The sequence below is a fragment of the Bos javanicus genome, chromosome 7 (genome assembly GCF_032452875.1).
Source record: "Bos javanicus breed banteng chromosome 7, ARS-OSU_banteng_1.0, whole genome shotgun sequence".
Taxonomy (NCBI): domain Eukaryota; kingdom Metazoa; phylum Chordata; class Mammalia; order Artiodactyla; family Bovidae; genus Bos; species Bos javanicus.
In genome coordinates this window covers 86,404,355-86,422,923 of record NC_083874.1, presented here as the reverse complement: position 1 = coordinate 86,422,923, position 18,569 = coordinate 86,404,355, and positions in this window count along the sequence as shown.

Sequence of the window (18,569 nt, the reverse complement as noted above, 5' to 3'; positions counted from 1 at the left end):
ACAATATTTTCTCTGGTCCCATCAAGCAGGAATCTCCTACCTTCTTAGAGTCAGAGTTAGATTTAGAGTGACAAGGTGTCCCAGTTTGTCTGGACTGTTCAGGTTTTAGCACTGAAAGGACAGCTTCCCCCGGTAATTGTCATAGAGCAAATATGCTTAGAGTTATGCTATTAAAAATAAGAATACATGAATGTTTTGCATGAGACTGACTCTTAGAGTTTAACATTGGTGGAAGAATATTTTAGTCTAAATTTGACTTAAAATTAGAGCCATGTTAACTTGGGTGAGGTCATGAGGTCATGTATGTGTATGCCCTCAGGATTCACCTGGAGAAGGAAATGGCAACCCATTCCAGTATTCTTGATTAGAGAATCCTGTGGACAGAGGAGCCTGGTGGGCTGCCGTCTATGGGGTCACACAGAGTTGGACACAACTGAAGCAACTTAGAATGAATGCATGCATGCATGGGAGAAGGAAATGGCAACCCACTCCAGTATTCTTGCTGGAGAGTCCCAGGGAGAGAGGAGCCTGGTGTGTTGCCATCTATGGGGTCCCACAGAGTCAGACGTGACTGAAGCGACTTAGCAGCAGCAGCAGCAGGATTCACCACTGGGAATGAAGTATGCAGAATCAGAGTTTCAGTGCCTTCTCTAGATACTCCCACCTGCTATATCTGGCCTTCCAACTCACTTCATAACCTGTTTTGCTTATTTCTGGAGTCCCTAGAAGAGGCTGCATCTGTGCTATTGAGCAAGTCCTCTTAGCCTCCATTTTTGAAGTGGACATTAGTGATCATCACTGAGTTGACTCATTGGAAAAGACTCTGATGCTGGGAGGGATTGGGGGCAGGAGGAGAAGGGGACGACAGAGGATGGATGAGATGGCTGGATGGCATCACTGACTTGATGGACGTGAGTCTGAGTGAACTCTGGTGGTTGGTGATGGACAGGGAGGCCTGGCGTGCTGCGATTCATGGGGTCACAAAGAGTCGTACATGACTGAGCAACTGAACTGAACTGCAGTTGAGGGCTTGGGGTTTCTGAAGCATCTAGAAGCAGCCGTTGCCAACACTCCCTGCAAGGGTGACCTCCTGCTTCATTCAGTCATGCTCATTCAACTAAGAGTTGCCTCCCCTATCTTCCCAAGTCTTCGTTTCAATGAGTTGCCTACATGCTTTCCTCAACTCCACCAAGTTAGATCTGAATGGAAGCCTAATGGGCTTCTTAATCAGAGGCAGAATTACTGTGAAACTTTTGAAAGCGCAGTGTCAGGGGCCTTTGAGAGGTCTGTACTAATTCTGCATTATTTTTCTTAAAGAAGATCCCTGGGTCCATGCTGTGGACTAGATTGTTTTCCCCTCTGCCAAAATCATGTATTGAAGCCCTTCCCTCCGATATGACTGCATTCAGATATAGGGCTTTCCAGAGGTAATCAAGGTTAAACTAATTCATAAGGCTGGGATCCGAATTTAACAGGATCAGTGGCCTTATAAGAAGAGGAAGAGAGATATTTTCCTCTCCCTCTCTTCAAGTACACACACTGAGGAAAGGCTACATGAGGATGCAGCAAGAAGGGCCATCATCTGTAAGTCATGAAGGGAGACTGCACCAGGACCTGACCATGCTGGCACTCTGATCTTGAATTTCCAGCCCGAAGAACTGTGAATAAACACATTTCTGTTGGTTAAGTCAATCTATAATATTTTGTTAAGGCAGTCTGAGCAGACTGAGAAAATCTATTTTGTCCATAAACCTATATCTGACCATTAGGAACACAAATTGGAATATTTTTCTCTGCCTCCTTCAACCCCAATTCACAGTGATAACTTGAGGCCCTGAAAGGAGGTATCAACACAGAGACAGAAATATTTTTTTGACTTGTGGAATTGAATTGATAGCGACTTAGCTATTAGGAAACTATCATTGAAAAAAAAAAAAGGAAACTATCATTGAGAACATTAGAGAAGGAAAGCCACTGAGGTAGAAAGGATTACAAGGTCCTTTTGCGTGAGCAACCCAAGGGCAACAACTCTGGGAGCAGGGCAGCTGGAGATGTTTATGAGCACCGGGACAGCATAGTAAATTGATTAAAAGCCTGGCTCTGCATTCAGTACCTGGATCCACTACTTGTTTCTATGCGTACATGGACATGTCACTTAATATCTCTTTGCTTCAATTCCTCATCTTTAAGATGGAGAGAACAATAATAATACCTATGTGTGTGCTTGTATGCTTAGTTGCTCAGTCATGTCTGACTTTGCAACCCCATGGACTGTAGCCCACCAGGCTCCTCTGTCCATGAGGATTCTCCAGGTAAGAATACTGGAGTGGGTTGCCATGCCCTCCTCCAGGGGATCTTCCTGACCCAGAGATCGAACCCACGTCTTCCACATTGCAGGCAGATTCTTTACTGTGTGAGCCACCAGGGAAGTCTAATAATACCTATACACAGAGTTTTTATAAAGAGAAAGTTTTATGAAATGTGTAAAGTAGTTAGAAAAATGGCTTGCATAGTACATGCTCAGTAAATATTACCCATTTGGTTCATTGTAAGTTTCTAGCCTTCTCTGAATGAGTGGCGTTCTCCTCTGTCCAGTTGTCCAAACCCTGGACTACTGCTAGTGTCTTGTATCCATATCTGATTAATTACTATGTCTTGTCAACTTTACAGAGAAGGCAATGGCGACCCACTCCAGTACTCTTGCCTGGAAAATCCCTGGACAGAGGAGCCTGGTAGGCTGCAGTCCATGGGGTCGCTGAGTTGGACACGACTGGGCGACTTCACTTTCACTTTTCCCTTTCATGCATTGGAGAAGGAAATGGCAACCCACTCCAGTGTTCTTGCCTGGAGAATCCCAGGGATGGGGGACCCTGGTGGGCTGCCGTCTATGGGGTCGCACAGAGTCGGACACGACTAAAGCGACTCAGCAGCAGCAGCAGTCAACTTTATCTTCTAAATATTCAATTAATCCACTTCCTTCCATCTTCACCATAGAAGGTGAGTTTTCTCTGGGAACTAAAGTATTTTTCCTAGCTTCTCAGAGAGGGAAGAGCAACTAAAAACATTTACAATGGACTTAGATTTGTACCAGTTACTTACAGCAATAGCTTCCTGATTTATCTAGCTTTGTTCTCCCCTCCCATTCACACCTTAGGAAGAGGGGAGTTTTCACAAGGCAAATCTGATCATATTACTCTTCTCTCCACATCACTCCTCCAGCTTGAAACCCTCCAATGATTTCTCATTGCATTTCAAAAGAAAATCATCTGACATTTATCAACCTCCCCTCTCCCCTTCAATTATTTGCCCCTTTACTCCTATCCTAGCCATTTAGATTTTCTTTTACTCTCAGATGTGCTAGGTTCCCTCTGACAGCAGGGTTATTGTAAATAATTTCCCCTCTGTCCTTAACTGAGACTCCCCCCAACCCTTAGCTGGTTAAGCCAGTTGACTCACCCTATTTCAGCTTGAGCATACCTTCCTAAAGAACACCCATCTTGACTACAACCCTCCCTTTACCCCAAGTCTAGGAATTTTTTGTTCACTTTCTGTTCCTGGATTTTAAGCTACATGGAAGACCACGTCTACTTTTGCTCACCATCATAGCTCTAGCACTTAACAGAGTGTTTTCTTCATATGTACTAATTGATAAACTATTTGTTGAATGAATGAACCAATGAAGGATTGACCAGGGGGAAAATGTTCCATCCATTTTGCTATTTGGTTTTTACTCCAACTCTGAGTTTAACCCCTCTGATGTTCAAGGCTCAACTATATATTCAAACAACCTTCTTACGATATAAAACTCAGTTGTACTCTCTCTACATTAAATCTAAGACTCATGAGTCCTAAGTTAAGACTCAGCTTCATATGCAGGGTTCCTGGAGCTACAAGCATTTCATTCATCTAAAAAGTACCAACACCAATCTTTGAAGAGTTCAGAAAATAAACTTTGGATTGGTATGCACCCTGACCCTATATCTCTGAGAAGCAGGAAATGTGCTACTTACTGAGTGGTACTTGGAAAAAGTTTTGTTATGCAGAAAATGTATTATTTTACCCTATAAGATATTATGGTATGAACGAAGCACATTTTCATATGTGGAAGTGGAGACAAATTATTTTGAACAGATTGTTTCAGATGGTGATAGTAAAACTGAGTTTCAGAATTCTAGGGCTTTTGGTTTTTAATGCACATATTTCTGGTGTGCTGTACTCTCTGCCTTCAGGGTGGTTAAGGGCTCTTCTGTGGTCCATCTGGTTGGGAGGTCATCAACATCCTGTATGATTGTGGCTTTGGCACTCCACAAGCTCTTTTTTTACCCACTGCCCTCCCACTCTCCCTCCTACCATTTCCCCTCCTCCTTTCCTAATTTCTCCTTCCTAGAGGAATTGCTTGAGTTGTTTAAGGTAAATTTTCTCTTTCTTGCCCATCAGTTAATTTTTTTTCATGTATTTTAAAAATATGATCCACTTATAAGATTTGATTCTCAAGGAGTAAGTGGATTTAATTGTTCACACCTTTGGAAAAAAAAAACCCACTAGCATTCCAATTCTTTAATACTGAAATCATTTTCTACATCCTCCCACTCAAAACCTGAATAAAAGTTGCATGCGTGGGTATTTAATCCTCCACAAATGAACCCTTTCAATTATTGACCTACTGAATTTTACTCCCGGAGTAAGATAGGAATGCATTACAATTTGGATAAATAATGATTGCATTTTTCCCTCCTCATATAATTTACTGAAGACTGGCACATCTTAGAGTAAAATACAAAGACTAGAATCGGATTGAAGTGAAGTGCAGCTGTTACACTTCTGTGTGCAGGCAACTTTCAAAAGACAGTCTAAAATAGTTTTCCAAAAGCATTCCATGAACTCTTCTGCAATTTTTTTCATTGCCCTGGGGTGTGATTAAGTTGAGCTAGGAGGATAAAATTCAATAGACTTCCTTTTAAGACAGCTTGTGTGTGCTTAGTCACTCAGTCATGTCAGACTCTTTGCAGCCCCATGGACTGTGGCTCACCAGACTCCTCTGTCCATGGGATTCTCCAGGCTAGAATACTGGAGTAGGTAGCCATTCTCCTCTCCAGGGGATCTTCCTGACCCAGGGATTGAACTCAAGTCTCCTGCATTGCAGGTGGATTCTTTACCATCTGAGCCACCGGTTCAGTTCAGTTCAGTTCAGTCACTCAGTCATGTCCAACTCTTTGCGACCCCATGAATCCCAGCACGCCAGGCCTCCCTGTCCATCACCAACTCCCAGAGTTCACTCAAAATCTCATGTTCATTGAGTCGGTCTCCTGCATTGTAGGTGGATTATTTACCATCTGAGCTACCAGGGAAGCCCTGGTAGTGGACCCAATTATTACAGTAGACTCTGGGATCTAAGAGATGAAAGTTCTTTGTCCCATTCCAAGCCCTAAGTTTCTTAAGGAGATACTTGTGCAAATAAAAAGAACCCAGCATGACAGCTGCTAAAATAAATGTCTGTACAAAATAATCAGGAAATAGGAAAAGGATTACTTAAACCTACCCTATAGGTAGCCTTTACAATTTCCTACATTTTCACTTTTATAAGAAATATTATACTAACATGCTTTGTGTAAAAACACACTCCTGTACATTTTAGTTCATTTCCTTAGGACAAATTCTTTAAAATGGAATTACTGGGACAGAAATTTTAAGGTCCTTGATTGATATTGCAAATTGCTTTTTTGACAGCATGCTTGATTTAGATAGTAGTTTGAGAGTGCCCATTTCACTGTGCTCCCATCAAGCAGACTGTTGTCTTTGAAATTAATCTCTTAGTGCTTCCTTCAGTGAAGACAACCACTGAAACCCATTTCTGCATTTCTTTCCAGAGATATACTTTATGTATTTATGATATTTTGATATATGGAAATGTATTTAGTTTCATAAAGAAAATTCATTATACAGTCAAATCTGCTAATGTTTTTTCATTATTTATTCCCCCGTCACTTTCAAGATACCCACTGTTTGTTTTCCTCTATCCTTTGTCATTGATTGACTGGTTAATGTGATCACTTGTTCAAAAAAGGATCATGTTGATCTTGAAAACTGGCAGAAGAAAACTTTGTAACATGTGTGCTTTTGCCAGATCCGTTTTACTTTCCTCAAGAGAGCCTGAAGGATGACCCACACACAATGTAAACCTTGGTTTTCTGAACAAATAGAAACCAGCAACTCGATCTCTGGGAGGCTAGGACATCAGAAACAATGTCTGTCTATTGCTGAGATGGTTGGAAAGTAGTGATGGTTCTATCCATTCCCATTAGGAAATACAGCATTTTCAGGAGATGAAATGTGTCTATACAGGGGACATGTGTTTTTTCTGTCCATAAATCAGAATTAAGCAAACTGGTGGTAGCAGGCTAGGTAAGAATAGACAACTATAAGGTTTTAGAGTTCTTTGAACTGTACCAATTAATAATCCCTACTTGGCATAGAGGGCTTCCCTGGTGGCTCAGACCATAAAGAATCAGAGTGCAATGTGGGAGACTTGGGTTTGATCCCTAGTTTGGAAAGATCCCCTAGAGGAGGGCTTGGCAACCCACTCCTGTATTCTAGCTTGGAGAATCCCCATGGATAGAGGAGCCTGATGGGCTACGTAGTCCATGGGGTTGCAAAGAGTTAGACACGACTGAGTGACTATGCACAGATCAGATCAGATCAGATCAGTCGCTCAGTCCTGTCCAACTCTTTGCGACCCCATGAATTGCAGCACGCCAGGCCTCCCTGTCCATCACCAACTCCCGGAGTTCACTCAGACTCACGTCCATTGAGTCAGTGATGCCATCCAGCCATCTCATCCTCTGTCGTCCTCTTCTCCTCCTGCCCCCAATCCCTCCCAGCATCACAGTCTTTTCCAGTGAGTCAACTCTTCGCATGAGGTGGCCAAAGTACTGGTTTCAGCTTTAGCATCATTCCTTCCAAAGAAATCCCAGGGCTGATCTCCTTCAGAATGGACTGGTTGGATCTCCTTGCAGTCCAAGGGACTCTCAAGACTCTTCTCCAACACCACAGTTCAAAAGCATCAATTCTTTGGCACTCAGCCTTCTTCACAGTCCAACTCTCACATCCATACATGACCACAGGAAAAACCATAGCCTTGACTAGACGAACCTTTGTTGGCAAAGTAATGTCTCTGCTTTTGAATATGCTCTCTAGGTTGGTCATAACTTTCCTTCCAAGGAGTAAGCGTCTTTTAATTTCATGGCTGCAGTCACCATCTGTAGTGATTTTGGAGCCCCGAAAAATAAAGTCTGACACTGTTTCCACTGTTTCCCCATCTATTTCCCATGAAGTGGTGGGACCGGATGCCATGATCTTCGTTTTCTGAATGTTGAGTTTTAAGCCAACTTTTTCACTCTCCACTTTCACTTTCATCAAGAGGCTTTTGAGTTCCTCTTCACTTTCTGCCATAAGGGTGGTGTCATCTGCATATCTGAGGTTATTGATATTTCTCCCGGCAATCTTGATTCCAGCTTGTGTTTCTTCCAGTCCAGCGCTTAGCAAAGAATGCAAGCTCTCTCAAATACCCTTTATACTCAATTCCCCAGTGACATGATTCTCTGTTATATATTGGATTGCATCCATAAAAATCTGCCACACTAGGGAAGACATTTTCTCTTTGTTTATTCTTCTTATTTTGTTATTTCGACACCCAGATACTTATAAGTAGAATCCTAAACAAAACAATTTAATGCCAGATGTATATGACGACAAGATTTGGATAAAATGAATAAAACATTTTTATCCAAATGTGCCATACAACAGCATAATGATGCATCATAGAGGTGTTAAAAAATAATTAAAATCTTCAAAAAATCCTGCCCTAAAGATCAAAGAGTCTGAATTTTTAATGATAATCTTAGTGGAAACAGTATATGTTTTATTAAAATTTCTCAGAAAATCTAAACCTTTCCTAGTGCAAAAAATATAGAACAGGCTTACCTGGTAAATGTAAGTTTGATTTTTTAAAATTTATGTGATCTGCAACTGGGTTTGTCATATTCTTCTTTTTCTTGTGAAAAAGAAGATACCCATTAAGTTTTCTCCCTGTTTTCTTTGGGCAGCTGGAAGAAAGGCATGAAGGGAAAGAGAAGGTTTCCCCTTTGGGTAATCATTTAGAGAGAATTTGATGGAAAGTAGGGAATAAAGCCTGGAGAGCAAACTATAAACTACTGCAGCTATTAATGCCAAGGTAGGGTGTGAGAGAGAAGGGTTCATGCTTTTCAAAGCTGATTATAGTCATAAAGGGGGAAAGAGCTGAAGGAGAGTAGAGAATGGCAGGACACCACATGTGTTCTTCCATCAGTAAGGAGTTAGTCAGTTCAGTCGCTCAGTCATGTCCAACTCTTTGCAACCCCATAGACTGCAGCACGCCAGGCTTCCCTGTCCATCATCAACTCCTGGAGCTTACTCAAACTCATGTTCATCGAGTCAGTGATGCCATCCAACCATCTCATCCTCCTGCCTTCAATCTTTCCCAGCATCAGAGTCTTTTCCAATGAGTCAGTTCTTCCCATCAGGTGGCCAAAGTATTGGAGTTTGAGCTTCAGCATCAGTTCTTCCAATGAATATTCAATTCTTCCATGCTCAGCTTTCATTATAGTCCAACTCTCACATCCATACATGAATACCAGAAAAACCATAGCTTTCACTGCTGCTAAGTCACTTCAGTCGTGTCCGACTCTGTGTGAGCCCACCGGGCTCCTCCATCCCTGGGATTCTCCAGGCAAGAACACTGGAGTGGGTTGCCATTTCCTTCTCCAATGCATGAAAGTGAAAAGTGAAGGTGAAGTCGCTCAGTCATATCTGACTCTTCCCGACCCCATGGACTGTAGCCCACCAGGCTCCTCTGTCCATGGGATTTTCCAGGCAAGAGTACTAGAGTGGGTTACCATTTCCTTCTTCCTAGCTTTGACTAGACAGACCTTTGTTGACAAAGTAATGTCTCTGCTTTTTAATATGCTGTCTAGGTTGGCCATAGCTTTTCTTCCAAGGATCAAGTGTCTGAATTTCATGGCTGCAGTCACCATCTACAGTGATTTTGGAGCCCAAGAAAATAAAGTCTCTCACTGTTTCCATTGTTTCCTGATCTATTTGCCATGAAGTGATGGGACTGGATGCCATGATCTTAATTTTCTTAATGTTGAGTTTAAGCCAAATTTTTTTTAATTTAAATTTATTTATTTTAATTAGAGGCTAATTACTTTACAATATTGTGTTGGTTTTGCCATACATCAACATGAATCTGCCACGGGTGTACACGTGTTCCCAATCCTGAACCCCCTCCCACCTCCCTCCCCATACCATCCCTCTGGGTCATCCCAGTGCACCAGCCCCAAGCTTCCTGTATCCTGCATGGAACCTGGACTGGCGATTTGTTTCTTATATGATATTATACATGTTTCAATGCCATTCTCCCAAATCATCCCCCTCCTCCCTCTCCCAAGAGTCCAAAAGACTGTTCTATACATCTGTGTCTCTTTTGCTGTCTCGCATACAGGGTTATCGTTACCATCTTTCTAAATTCCATATATATGCGTTAGTATACTGTATTGGTGTTTTTCTTTCTGGCTTACTTCACTCTGTATAATAGGCTCCAGTTTCATCCACCTCATTAGAACTGATTCAAATGTATTCTTTTTAATGGCGGAGTAATACTCCATTGTGTATATGTACCACAGCTTTCTTATCCATTCATCTGCTGATGGACATCTAGGTTGCTTCCATGTCCTGGCTATTATAAACAGCGCTGCGATGAACATTGGGGTACACGTGTCTCCTTCAATTCTGGTTTCCTCGGTGTGTATGCCCAGCAGTGGGATTGCTGGGTCATATGGCAGTTCTATTTCCAGTTTTTAAAGGAACCTCCACACTCTTCTCCATAGTGTAAGCCAACTTTTTCACTCTCCTCTTTCACTTTCATCAAGAGACTTGAGAACTCTATGAACCAGTAAGGAGTAACACACAAGAAACAGTCACACATTCATTGAGATAATTCTAGGCATCACAACAAAAATGGAAGATTTCTTGCTTTAATAATGTACACAATAAAGAAGTTTATCTTTTAAAGTCTGGGGAAGGTGGTTTGAGGGAAGATGTTGTTTTCTAATTTACGTTCCTGCTACTCTGCCTGAACTCCTCTCCAGACACAAGAGTCTAGTTGCTGGTTTCAAACGTGCCAAGAAAGCTCCCCTTGGGGCTTTGGCATTGGATACAGATGTCCCTCAGTGTCTGTGGGGTATTGTTCCAGGAATGGATACCAAAAATCCCTGGATGCTCAAGGTCCTTAATATAATGGCAATAGAATAATGAATACAGGAAGCCCTCAGTTACAGTCAGCCCTCAGTATCCACCTTTGGCATCTGCAGATTAAACCAACCATGCATCAAATTCAAGGTTGGTGCTAAACTCAGGGATATGGCAAACACATCATATTCTCTTTCATAGAGCTTTATTCTTCACATATTCTCCTGGATAAGTCCCTCAAAAGTCACTTTCTCATGGAGCACTACAGATGATGTATCCAGCCCACTCTGTCCATCGGCTGACATTCCCAACAGCTCTCTGAAGCCCCTTATCTGCTCTGTTCCATTTTCCCATAGCACTGTCATCCTCCAACATACAGTCACTTTCAAGATTTATTACTAGTCATTTTCAATATTTATTACTTATTATCTGTTACATCCTCCACCCCAGATTGAATGCTGACCTCCAACAGAGCAAGATTTTTTTTCCCCCACAGATGTTTCCAAAATACCAAATACAGTGCCTGACTTGTGCAAGGTACAAAAGGTACTCAGTTCATACTTGTTAAATGAATAAGTGAATGTGTTTGTCATCCACGTGAACTGGAAAGTACATATCAGCTAAGGAAGGCAGTACAATGATTTTCATACAAATCTACTTTGGGTGTAGCTGGGAGGTACAGAAACAGAAAACCAAATAGACCAAGGTTTTATTTTTCTTTCTGGGAGGAAGACCACCTAGAAACTGATCCTTGTTACTACTCAGGTCACAGCATTTCTCAAAATAAAGAATAATACCTTGCATTTGGGGATGCTTCCAAATTTCTTCTTAGAGGTCTATGTTAGATGTTAACTCACTTTAATGCCTGTCTTACAATAGGAAAACTGAAGCTCAGAGACAAAAAGTATCCAGTGTGTCACACTGAGCAAATGCAACCTCAACAGAAGGATACCCAGGCTCTCTAATTTCATAAGCGCCCTTATCACACAGAGAACACAAAAGGACTCCACCATCGAGAGGACGAGAGACAAAAGACTGGTGTGTGTGTGTGACTCAGTGTGGTGTTTGTGGGCAGACCAAGATCACAGGACAAAAAGAGAAAGAGCAGAGACCAACTATTAGAGCTAAAAGAGCACATTGCCATTTACTTGCTCAATTTCCGAAGCTTGTTTTGAGAACTTAACATGATATCTAAAGTATCTTCCACAGTGTTAATTTATGCCTTAAACGGCATAAAATTTAGACCTTGTAAGTGGATTTATTATAATTTTCTCTGCTTCCATTCATGTTGACTATAACCCATTTAGAAAGTTAAGGTCAATACTGACATTTTGTCATTGTTTTTCAATAGTTTTTGGTGCTCTAGGTATGAATTTTCAATATCAGCAATTTTGGTCTTCATTATCACGTATTTATCAGATATTTTATTTCTGAGATGCATAGCTATTAACTGCAAAACAATTCTTTTAAGTGTCAACCTTCAATCATTTAGCCATTTCATTTCTATTTTTTCCCCTAGCAGCTGTTCTATTGATTGTCTAGAATTTGTCCCTCCTGTGTTTAACATCCAGAGGAGGCAATGGCAACCCACTCCAGTACTCTTGCCTGGAAAATCCCATGGATGGAGGAGCCTGGTAGGCTGCAGTCCATGGGGTCGTGAAGAGTCAGACATGACTGAGCGACTGAGCGATTTCACTTTTCACTTTCATGCATTGGAGGAGGAAATGGCAACCCACTCCAGTGTTATTGCCTGGAGAATCCCAGGGACGGGGGTGCCTGGTGGGCTGCTGTCTATGGGGTCGCACAGAGTCGGACACGACTGAAGCGACTTAGCAGCAGCAGCGCAGTGTTTAACATTATAACAGGAAGTGCAAAATAAAAAGACGATATGTAACAAAGGATAGTAAAATAGTAAGAACCCAACATGTGATGTGCTCCAAAAAACTGAGAAGTATGTGTTATGTAAACTCACAGATATGCTCACACACATTTGGAATGTACATGCACATACTTACTAATCAATATTGTCCTTAATGACATAATTCAGAAAAATATCAAATACATTAAAAGCACACCACATACTTGTTACTTTGCTAGCTTCTGAAATACAGTTTCAGGAAGTACACATATTATGATTATCAAAATTTTACAGTTGAGGAAGCAGAAGCCCAGGGAAGCTGAAGCTCAGGGCTATTTGACATAGCCCATCAAGGTCCCACAACTAGTGAGTTGCAGAGATGAGGTTGAAATTGAGTTTTGCCCTGATTTCAAAAAGCTTTTGTCCTCTTTTTCTTTTATCTCTTTTTTCCCTGAAATATTTCAGACATATAAAATCTGTAAAGAGAAAATGAAAAACTAAGTACCTATCACCTAACTTAAGAAATACAAAATCATAAATACAGTTGAATTGTTAATTATATTTAGCAATCCATTATCCTGTCTCTTTTTCTCCTGAGTTCTGAATTTGTGTTTTCTTTCCCATTTGTATCTTAACATGTTTAATACACAAATATATGTCTCAAAAATTACTTAGTGTTTTTTGATATATTTTAAAAATTCATATACTGTTGCAAAGATTTATATTTTTCACTCAATAGTATTTTCATTGTTTTAGAGTGTTCCTTGGTTTGAATATAGCACTATTTTTTGATCTGTCTTTTTTTGATGATGTTGGGTTGTTTTCAACTTTTAGCAACTGTATTTAATTTTTGACAAGTTGATGAGTGTAAAACACCGTCATTGCTTTTTAAATGGCATTTTCCTGATTAGCATTGAAGTGGAATTTTTCATATTCTCATGTTAATTCATATTTACTATGAATTTCCAGTTCAAGTATTTTGCCTCTTTGTTCTATTCTTTTGTTGTTCATTCTTTTCTCATTAATTTGAGGATGAATACAAACTATTATCTCTGTAGGTATCTTACTGAGTTTTAAAAAAAATTTTATCTTGTCTTTTGATGTAGGGACATTTTTCATGTTTAAGGGAAAACTTTCTTTCTTAAGCTGACATTGTCTGTTCTTATCCTTTCCCCATTTGCCAATTTTCTATTGTGGCGTTTGATTTACCCTGAAAAGCATAGGAGAGAGAGAAAGATGTATCCAACTGAATGTAGAGTTCCAGAGAATAGCAAGGAGAGATAAGTCTTCTTAAGTAAACAATGTGAAGAAATAGAGGAAAATAACAGAATGGGGAAGACTGAGATCTCTTCAATAAAATTGGAGATATCAAGGGAACATTTCATGCCAAAATGGGCACAATCAAGGACAGAAATGGCAAGGACCTAACAGAAGCAGAAGATATTAAGAAGAGGTGGCAAGAATACACAAAACTATGCAAAAAAGATCTTCATGACTTAAATAACCATGATGGTGTGGTCACTTACATAGAGTTAGACATCCTGGAGTGTGGAATCAAGTGGGCCTTAGGAAACATTAGTAAGAACAAAGCTAGTGGAGGTGATGGAATTCCAGTTGAGCTATTTCAAATCCTAAAAGATGATGCTGTTAAAGTGTTGCACTCAACACCAGCATATTTGAAAAACTCAGCATTGGCCACAGGACAGGAAAGGGTCAGTTTTCATTCTAGTCTTAAAGAAGAGCAATGCCAGAGAATGTTCAAACTACCACACAATTGTACTCATCTCACATGCTAGCAAAGTAATGCTCAAAATTCTCCAAGTGAGACTTCAATTGTACATGAACTGAGAACTTCCAGATTTTCAAGTTGGATTTAGAAAATGTAGAGAAGCCAGAGATCAAATTGCCAACATCTGTTGGTTCATAGAAAAAGCAAGAGAGTTCCAGAAAAACATCTACTTCTGCTTTATTGACTATGCCAAAGACTTTGACCATGTGCATCACAACAAACTGGAAAATTCTTCAAGAGATGGGAATACCAGCCTACCTTACCTGCTTCCTGAGAAATCTGTGTGCAGGTCAAGAAGCAACAGTTAGAACCAGACATGAAACAACGGACCGGTTCAAACTTGGGAAAAGAATACATCAATCTATGTATTGTCACCCTGCTTATTTAACTTACCTGCAGAGTACATCATGTAAACTGTTGGGTTAGATGAAGCACAAGCTGGAATTAAGATTGCCAGGAGAAATATCAATAACCTCAGACATGCAGATGAAACCACTCTTATGGCAGAAAGTGAAGAACTAAAGAGCCTCTTGATGAAAGTGAAGGAGGAGAGAAAAAAATTGGCTTAAAATTCAACATTCGGAAAAGTAAGATCATGGCATCTGGTTCCATCACTTCATGGCAAATAGATGGGGAAACTATGGAAACAGTGACAGACTTAATTTTCTTGGGCTCCAAAATCACTGCAGATGGTGACTGCAGCCATGAAATTAAAAGATGCTTGCTCCTTGGAAGAACAGCTATTAACAACCTGAGAAAGTGAGAAAGTGAAGTTGCTCAGTCGTGTCCGACTCTTTGCGACCCCATGGACTGTAGCCTACCAGGCTCCTTCATCCATGGAATTTTCCAGGCAAGAGTACTGGAGTGGGTTGTCATTTCCTTCTCCAGGGTATCTTCCCGACCTAGGGATTGAACCCAGGTCTCCTGCACTGCAGGCAGACTTTACCATCTGAGCCACAAGGGAAGCCCTGCTGCTGCTAAGTAGCTTCAGTCGTGTCCAACTCTGTGCAACCCCAGAGACGGCAGCCCACCAGGCTCCCCCGTCCCTGGGATTCTCCAGGCAAGAACACTGGAGTGGGTTGCCATTTCCTTCTCTAATGCATGAAAGTGGAAAGTGAAAGTGAAAGTGAAGTCGCTCAGTCATGTCCGACTCCTAGTGACCCCATGGACTGCAGCCTACCAGGCTCCTCCATCCATGGGATTTGCCAGGCAAGAGTACTGGAGTGGGTTACCATTGCCTTCTCCGAAGGGAAGCCCTATGCATATTAAAAAGCAGAGACATTACTTTGCTGACTAAGGTCTGTCTAGTCAAAGCTTTAGTTTTTCTAGTAGTCACGTATGAATGTGAGAGTTGGACCATAAACAAAGCCGAGTACCAAAGAATTGATGCTTTTGAACTGTGGTGTTCGAGAAGACTCTTGGGAGTCCCTTGGACTGCAAGGAAACCAAATCAGTCCATCCTAAAGGAAGTCAGTCCTGAATGTTCATTGGAAGGACTGATGCTGAAGCTGAAGCTCCAATACTTTGGCCACCTGATGTGAAGAATGGACTCATTGGAAAAGTGCCCGATGCTGGGAAAGATTGAGAGCAGCAGGAGAAGGGGGCGACAGAGGATGAGATGGTTGGATGGCATCACCGACTCAATGGACATGAGTTTGAGCAAGCTCCTGGAGTTGGTGATGGACAGGGAGGCCTGGTGTGCTTCAGCTCATGGGGTTACAAAGAGTTGGTCACAACTGAGCAACTGAACTGAAGATACCACTGGATCCTTTGACGCATATGAGTCTAATTTTCACCTTTCCATTCTGTTCCACTCCGGTATCTTATTTTTGTGCCATTACTACACTGTATTAATGATCAAGGTTTCATAATGTAATTTAATACATGGTTTGGTTATTTGCTTCTCACAACCCTTGTTTTTAAAATTTTTTTCTGGCCATTCTTTTTAATTTTTCTGTGTGAACTTTAGTATCAGTCCAGCCATTTCTTTAAACAAATCCTTTTGGAATTTTTTTGAGATTAGGTTGAATTTGTGAATTATAACTTAGGAAGACTTAATATCTTTGTGATGTTGTATTTTTCTATTTAAAAACATTTCATTCATTCAAATCAGCTTTTGGATTTATTTTAGGATTACTTAAATTTTTGCATATAAATTATGCATTTTTTAAAAGTTATGCCTCAGTTTACTTTAGGAATAACTATTTATTCCTAGTTGTTTAATATTTTTGTTGCTATTGTTTGTCTTTAAAAAGTATTTATTTATTTATTTGGCTGCGCTGGGTCTTAGTTGCAGCACGTGGGATCTAGTTCCCTGACCAGAGATGGAACTCAGGCCCCTGCACTGGGAAAGTGGAGTCCTAGCCACCGAACCACCAGAGAAGTCCCTTTGCTGCTATTGTAAACTGAGTTTTCTCTTCTCTTTTATCTTCTACCAGGTTGCTGTTTCTAGATATGCAGACTACTGATATTGATTCTCTACCTTATTGATTCTCTTATTATTTATAGTTTATTTATTGATTCTCTTATTATTTATAGTTTATAGTAAAGTCTTTCAGTGTTTTCAGGTATGCAATATGTCAACCACAGATAGTGATAGTTTTGCTTTCTCCTTCTAAATTTTTAAACATGTTTTTTATGCACCTTTTTTCTTTTGGCCACATTGACTAATACTTCAAATATAATGGTAAAAATGGAAAAAATATAATGGTAAAAATGGTAAAGATAGCAGTACTGACAATGAGCATTCTTGCTCTTTTCCTAAGTGCAAATAACTGCAATGTTTTACTTTCACTGTGATACTAATACTAATATATAGAAATGGATACCTGTGTATGTATGCACATATATTCACATATGCATATATACATACATACACACATACATGCATATATGTAAAATATATGTGTGTATACACTTATATATGGGCATAAATATATATTATACATAAACATTATATACTATTATCTGTATGTATATGTTGATATATGTATATATATATTATATGTATTAACATTTTGTGGAAATATCCATCTGAATGATTTTAACAAGAATTGGTGTTAAATTTTTCCAAAGTTTTCTTTTACATAAATGGAGATGATCACATGATACTTCTCTTTAACTCTTATAATGTAATTATTTTTTTATTGATTTTTTAGAATCTGTCTCCGTGCTGATACATTATTATTTTAAATGTGCTGTTGGATTTTAACTGTGTCCATGGGATTCTCCAGACAAGAATACTGGATTGGGTAGCCATTCCCTTTCCCAGGGGATCTTCCCAATCCAGGGATCGAATCCAGGTCTTCCCACTTACAGGCAGCTGCTTTACCATCTGAGCCACCAGGGAAGCCCTATTTTAACTGCTAAACTTTACTTAAAATTTATGCACTGATATTTATGTATGATGGGCTTCCCAGGTGGCATAGTGGTAAAGAATCCGCCTGCCAATGCCAGAGACACAGGAGACGTGGGTTCAATCCCTGGGTCAAGGAGATCCCTGCAGTAGGAAATGGCAACCCTTTCCAATATTCTTGACAGGAGAATTCCATGGACAGAGGAGTTTGGCGGGCTACAGTGCATGTCTCAAAGAGTTGGACGCAACTGAGCACACATGCATGTCCTAGACCAAGAATCTAGGACAATATTACCTATTTATTTACCTAATTATTTACTTTTTATTTTTTGTGAGGTTGGTTTTCCTACACTTTGTAGCAAATTTGAATTTAAATTCCAAACCAGGATAAGGGCACATCAAGTGTCAGTTTTGTGCCCAGGTATAATCTTAATTTCCTACATTATGCAGGCCAGGACCTGGTTTCATATTTTGACATGTGTTTTAAGATCCAAGCCTTGTGATTACAGAGCTAATTCAATGTGTAAAGGCCTGTTTGTCAAAAATGTGGCTTCTGGCATCCTTCAGATCAAGAGATCCAAGAGAGAAACAGCAACCATGATGGAAGTTGTCCTTTATAACCTAATCAGAAATGACGTATCATTACTTCTGCCATATTCTATTGGTCATAGAGACCAACTCTGGTATGATATGGGAGGGGATTAACATGGGTATTAATTACAGGAGGTGGAGATCATTGGGAGCCATTTTAGATGCTGGCTACAAGTGTGTATATACATTTTTAAAATGTATTAGTCCTACTATATACTGATGGTCCATGACAATAATTTATTCTCAGCATTTAAGACAGTGTCTGACACATAATAGGGTCTCAGTAATTTTTAATAATTGATTAACTGATTTTATATGATTACAAATAGATACAGTGTAGAAAGAGTGATTTAAAAACTTTTCCAGGGAGGATTCATAGAAAAAGGATATCTTGGCCTCCATAATTTAGTAAAAAGAAGTTAAAAAGCCCTAACTATTAATACTATGTTTTTGTGACACCTAGACAATATGTCAAAAATTCATATCACTTAACAAGGAAGGGTCAAGAGAAAGGTCATTTAAAGCTGTATTCCAGATAATAAATGCACAGAAAGTATCAAATAAAATAACTAGTTATAGGCAACCATTGTCACTAAGTGCTACACCATCAAGTAAAATTTTGACAGGGAATCTCATAATGGAAGAATCAAGATAATACTACTTTAACCTTCTGATTTATCTAAGCCTCACTA